The sequence below is a fragment of the Artemia sp. Qi Xiang Cuo genome, chromosome 4 (genome assembly GCF_049724085.1).
Source record: "Artemia sp. Qi Xiang Cuo chromosome 4, ASM4972408v1, whole genome shotgun sequence".
Taxonomy (NCBI): domain Eukaryota; kingdom Metazoa; phylum Arthropoda; class Branchiopoda; order Anostraca; family Artemiidae; genus Artemia; species Artemia sp. Qi Xiang Cuo.
In genome coordinates, this window is record NC_142797.1 from 7221743 (window position 1) to 7228452 (window position 6710).

The following is a 6710-nucleotide window of genomic DNA, read 5'->3' on the forward strand; positions in this document are numbered from 1 at the left end:
AGACACCGTCAGTAGAAATACAACTACCACGTGGAGACGAAAACCAAAAACTCTTCCCTTTATGACCAGAGAAATGAAATCTGCAAGGAACAAGAAGAAGAAACTGTCGAAGCTCATAAATCAGGACCCCCACAGAACGGACTACCTGGTAAAGTTCAAAGCCGCAAGGAACAAAGTTCAAGCCCTGTCCAGAGAACTGATAGATAAATACGAGGAGGCCATCGCAGCAACCTCAAAAACCAATCCCAAGAAGTTCTGGAAATATGCCTCAGCACATAAGCCTGGTAGACACACAGTGTCGGAGCTGGTTTGTAATGGAGCCCAGTCAAACGACCCCCAAGAAATTGCTGATGCCATGAACCACCAGTTTACATCAGTCTTCAAACCCGCAGACAAAGCCCCCCTGCCAACCCCACCATGCTACAAAATCACCACTCAAATGCCACCAATAAGAGTGGATCAGGCTGAGCTCGAATCTTGGATTAAAAATCTTAATCCAAATAAGTCTGTTGGGCCAGATGGCATACATCCATGACTCTTAAAGGAAGCTCATTCCCAACTAGCAACACCCCTCACAAGACTCTTCCAGCGATCTATCGACACTAAAGTCATACCAATGGACTGGAAAGTAGCGCATATCTCGCCAATACATAAAGGAGGAGACAAGAGCAAAGCTTGCAGTTATTAGCCAATCAGTATTATATCTGCTGATGTGAAAATCCTAGAAGGTATTGTCAACACTGCTGTTCTTAGAAATTTGATCACAAATAACCATCTATCAAAACAACAACATGGTTTCCAATCAGGCAGATCAGTCAAAACCAATCTGATTGACTTGTATAATTACATAACTGAGCTCCTCGACCAAGGTCTCCCAGTGGATATGGTCTTGCTAGACTTTGCTAAAGCCTTCAATAAAGTCTGCCATCGAAGGCTTCATTTGAAACTGAAGGCAATTGGAATTAAAGAGGGAGTGGTGGACTGGATCCCGTCTTTCCTAAAGGGAAGAAAGCAGCAGGTCAGAGTTTTTGGTGAAGGTGGCAGAGCTTACTACTCCAAAATAGCTGAGGTCTTAAGCGGGGTTCCTCAAGGAACAGTTTTGGGACCTACACTCTTCAATGTATATATTAATGATGCTCCAAGAACCGTTACAAGCAAGCTTAGCCTGTATGCTGACGACTCGAAGCTCATTGGTCCTGTCGGAACTCAGCAAGGTGTTACCTCAATACAGTCAGATCTTGACAGCTTTGGCGAATGGGCCAAGATATGGAGGCTCAAGTTTAATGTCGAAAAGTGCAAGGTTCTCCATTTTGGAAGAAATAACCCATGATGGCAATACTCAATGTCAGCAAATCCTAGTGTGAGACAGCCACTCTCTGAGAGCCCCTCTGAAAGTGATCTGGGGGTTGTTGTAGACAAAGACCTTAATTTCAACTGCCACACCCGAGCTGCAGTAGCAAAGGTGAACCAAACTCTCGGTCTCATCAAAACGTACAATGACAAGTAGATCCCCTGCAATAATCACAAAACTTTACAAGAGCCTGGTGAGACCGAGATTAGAATTTGGAATGTGTGTCACCACGCCAATTAATAAAACAGACCAGATGGCTCTTGAGTCTGTCCAAAGACGGGCGTCAAAATGCGTAAAGGGGCTCAGAGACAAAGAGTATGAATGCTGACTGCAGAGCCTCAAGCTACCAACTCTGACATACTGTCGGCAAAGAGGTGATATGATAATGACCTACAAACTGCTCAAGTCTGACGACAAGGACCTCTTTCAGCCTGCCCAGTTGTCAAGAACCAGGGGTCATTCAGCGAAGCTTTTTCGGAAGTGTGCTAATACAAGGAAGAGGAACCATTTCTTCTCCAACCGCATCATAAGCCTCTGGAACAATCTGAGTGAAACGACAGTGAGTTCACCATCCGTTGACAGTTTCAAAGCCAATCTCGATAAGGAATGGGAAACCAAACTATGGCTCATACAATGGGATGAAGCTGATGTCCCGCGGCCCTATCATCACTAACTGGCGTACACTGGATTCGTCCATATCGCTAGCAAGTGCGATTTAAGGTAATTTAAGGTAAGGTAATTTAGGCCTAGCCTAGGCCTACCATGGTCAGAAATGTTTCAAGAGGGCAAAAACCCTTAAATTAGGGTTTTTACCTGTATTTTGGGGTAAATTTTTACCAAATCATATTATTGAGTTACAAATAGTGAATATACCACTTGATGCCTTTTTTTATGCTCTTTAAAAATATGATAATCATTTTTGTTGGAAATGAATTTTAACCCCACCCCTATTTATACAATTCAGGGTATATATTGGCACATTAGGGGGGTGGGGGTAAATTTTATTTCTTATGTAAATGAGATGTAAGTTTAAAATTTCCCCCCACCCCCCTAATGTGCAAATATATAGGCCTACCCTGAATTAGGCTAGTATATAGACTATAGGGGTGGAGGCTAAAATTCATTTTACCAAGTTTGGTAAAAATTTACCTATTTTGGTGTTTACTATGCTGAATTTCAATTTATAACAGTAAATTTGGTAAAAGTCTAGATTAGGAGCTATTGAGAAGAAAACATGTTAAGAAAACAAATCTTATTGCATATTAAATGCAGAATAGGCTAAACCTAAGGTAAAGTTCTACAAAATCATATTATTGGGTTAGGAATAAAGTGAATACACCATTCGATGCCTTTTTTTATGCAGATTACAAATATAATAATCACTTCTATCGGAAATGAATTTCAACCCCCCCCCTATATATGCCAATTCAGGGTTAGGTTGGGTTAGGTATATAGGGTAAGACACCCAGTAGTTGGACACTTTAATCACTTTGAAAACTTTTTGACATTTAAACTACTCTAATTACTGTATTATACCACCTAGAAACTTAATTTTTATATCAAAAAATTTCTGAAGAATTTCTGAACAAGTAGGTTACTAATTCAAATAGTTTCACTTGTACAGCGCCTCCTATTTTTGAATTTACTAACAAGTGACAATTCTGCCTAAAGTCGGACATACAAACAGCTTATTGTAAATTAGTGATTAAAATAAATCATATTATTGAGTTATGACTTAAGTGAATATACCACTCAATGTTTTTTTTATGCTCTTTACAATAAGGCTATAATAATCATTTTTGTCGGAAATGTATTTTACCCCAACCCCTAGCCTATATACAAATTAAGGGTATATATTTGCACATTAGGCGGGGCAGGGTAATTTCCTGTCTGCGGTAACTGTCAGTGTCCGTTTAAACTTCCCCCCCCCCTTAGGTGCAAATATATAATTGGCTGATTTGGTATATATTGGGTTGGGGGCTAAAATTCATTTCTGACAAAAATGATTAGCCTATTAGGCCTATATTCATAAAGAGCATAAAAAAGGCATCAAGTGGTATATTCACTTTAGTTGTAACTCAATAATATGATTTGGTAAATATTTACCCTAACCCCTTTCCAAGAGAGCAAAAAGTAGCTAGGCTAAACTAGGTTATAAAAGATTCTGTCTGAGAATAGGCAGGTGGCCGACTACTGGGTGTCTTACCCTATAGCCTAGGGGGGAGGGCTGAAATTCATTTCTGATAGAAATGATTATTCTATTTGTAATCAGCATAAAAAAGGCATCAAATGGTGTATTCACTTTATTCCTAACTCAATAATATGATTTTGTAGAACTTTACCAAGCCTAGTTGTAACTAACAGATTTTGACTTCTGCTTTACAATAGGTTATTTTACCTTCACTCCTATTGTGTTAATAGCCTATAGGCTAGCCTAGCCCAAATTATATATTTCCAATGCAAGCTCTTGTAGGCTATTTCTCATTCTTGTTTAGGCACAGTTGACTCAATAGGCTATACAAGTGCACAGGCTAAAACAAGAGAGGTGCATTAGGAAAATATATAATTTGGGCTATATATTTGCACACAAGGGGGTTTGGGGCTAAATTATAGGAGGGGCAGGCAATATAGCCTATGCTAGCTACAGTTTTTTTGCATAGGCTATTATTGTACACGAATTGTATTCTTAAAATATTTCTTTTTAAATAGCTCCTAATGTAGATCTTTAAGATAAATTTAAAAATAAATACTTGTTGCTGATAGGACCAGGACACGTCCTCAGCTTAGGAGCTGTAGAGAAACTTTCACTGTTGTCTTCTCATCAACAGAACAACTAAAGATGTGACAAACACTAGCATCAAAATATTTAGTATCAAAATTCCCATTTACGCAAAAACAACACAAAATAAAACCAACATACTAAGACAAAAATAAATAGCCTACTTAAAAAGTACTCTATTAAAAGTTTGAATTCCAGAGCAGTTCCCCTTATTTTGGTTTTCTGAAATCCATAGTAAGAGTAGCGACTACAGAGCACAAATATTGATACGCGTTTAAAAATAGCCAATTCGTAAACTCTTAAAGATTCGCAGAAGTAATTTTTTGTGATGCACAGAGATCTACCATGTACAGCTTCATCCAGAACTACTACAAAGCTATGCCATTATTTCGTAGTCAGTTCCTATCTCTTTAAATATACCAAAGTAGATAAGATCTTAACTGAATTTGTTCTGACCTCAAATTCATATAGAATATGTCAAATCTTGAGTCAAATTACAAAACTAGACTACTGAATATCATTTCAATTCACTGTTAATGTGATTAACTGTACCGATGTAAGTTTCATTTAAAATCAAACCAATAAAGAATTGATTAAATTCACGTGTTGATGTTGTGTCTCTTTTCGTCGAGAAAAACCGGTATTTCAGCTTTAGTGTTTCATTCGAGCACAAACAATTTTTCTGGTTCCAAACGGTTTCGTCTTTGCAACTAATCTTCAAGCTGGCTGGACCAATTCTGTCATCGCCTGAACCAACCAACGCCCTAGTAAAATGCCTTTTAACATTTTAAGAGAACTGATCATTGAAAATCAATGGACGCTTGAAAGAGAAAATGGCGCGAGCAAGGGAAACAAAAATGTTCTATCCAAGATTCAAATTTCTGCTACCATGGCCACACAGCAGAGCTCTTACCACTAAAATAAAGTTCCTTGCCAATGAGAGTCTTCTTTATAATATTTTCTTTTTCGACTCAGGTCTTTATTAGATGCTAGAATTTTGAGACAGTAAAGTAACCTAGACCTCACAGTTTTTCACTCATCAATGCGACTTTTTAATGCTCTTTTGACTATATATCTACAAAAAGAATGCTGAGATGATCAAAGGCTTTAAATGAAGCCTTTAAACAACTCTCTATGACGATGTTTGCGCGCTATTTCTAGTAGTGACAATTGAGGGAGAGGGGCGACCGCTCCCTTAGTTTTTCGCCCCTGCCGAGGTTTTGAGAAGTACCCTTTTTTGGAGTCTTTTTATTGGAAAGTGCCCTTTTTTGGTATTTCCATTGAAAATATTTGAAAACAACCTAAAGTAGTCTTTTTGAATGTCATATGAGACTTTATGATGACGTTATTAAGTCGAATTTAAATAAAGCGATTAGAAATATAAATTAGTTTTAAAAAAACCCAACATCTTTTTACAATATGCCCTACGTACTAGTTCTGGTGGCGAAAATTGAGGAGGGAGGTGCGCCAATGCTTCCTTAGTTTTCACCCCTGCATGGAATAGAAAATCTACATCTTTTTGGAGTCTTTTTATTGGAAAAGGCCCTTTTTCGGTGTTTTCATAGAAAAAACTGGAAAAACAACCCAAAGTGAACTTTAGGAATTTTTGTATGGCACTTAATGATAGCGTTATCCAGTCGAATTTATAAAAAGCGATTCAACATAGTGATTAACTTTTAAACGAGTCCTTAAACAGATTTCTAGGATGTTCCAGTGCCGAGCTAGCGACGTAGAAACAAAGAGGACACATCAGTGCTACCCATGCAAAAAAGTAATTTTTCTGGTTTTTGAAGGTGAGGGTCTATAAGTTTCCTCATAGGAGGCTTTAACAATGGCGTACATTACGTTTTTATCTGGCGTCATTTTCGAGAGGTTTCAGGCTCCTTTTCAAAATTCTAGTAAATTTGTTTTCAAAATAGCATTTTGTTATTAAAATTATAAAAATAATAATTGCCAGCTGCAAATGCAATTTATTGTTAATAGACAGTTTAAAAAATATTTATTTTTAAAGTTTTGGCTACTATGGGCTGTGGTTCACATTTTACCATTCATTTTATTTTAAATATTTTTTTTTGTTAATTACAAAAGCGGGTAGATGGGACAAATTCCTATTGTTAATAACATAAGCTACAACAGTGTTATAGGCCTATAGAAAAATGCAGTTTTTCGTAAAAAGTGATTTTATTAAAAAAAAATTAATTGCAAAAAGTTTTAACCACATCAATTTCCTTTAAGATGAGCCATTAAACAACTCTCTACGATATTTCAGTGCTAAGCTATCTGAGGAGGAAAAAAAGATGGCATATATGCAGAATATCGTAGTTCCAGCCACTTTTCTTGATTTTCAAGCCAATATATTTCCCTTGTTGTTCAAGCCAAGGAAAGGTAAGCTTCCTATACAGGGCTTTTGGACTAGGCCGTTCTAATAGTGTACTTCTTGTTTTGATCTGACTCTATTTTTAAGAGTTACGGGTTATTATATTTCTTAGTATTGGACTTGATCGTCTCTTACTAGGTGGCTAGCTACCGCTGCAACCCGGATCAAGAGGATAGCTTTGCTTTCTTAGTTGGCATTATTAA

The 6710-nt window shown here is 37.4% G+C and overlaps 1 protein-coding gene across 2 annotated transcripts in view; it reads right to left on the reverse strand.

Annotated features, from left to right (window-relative positions):
* Positions 1 to 4341, reverse strand: part of LOC148952731 (mitotic checkpoint protein BUB3-like) — a 96219-nt gene extending 91878 nt beyond the window's left edge. The window contains exon 1 of one of the 2 annotated variants that reach the window (XM_089087382.1): positions 4295 to 4341. The gene's annotated coding sequence lies outside the window, so the exon portion shown is untranslated. Of the gene's footprint in view, positions 1 to 4101; positions 4126 to 4294 lie in introns of those variants that run through there. The other variant, XM_089087383.1, reaches the window with a different exon arrangement.
* Between the last annotated feature and the right edge of the window lie 2369 nt (positions 4342 to 6710).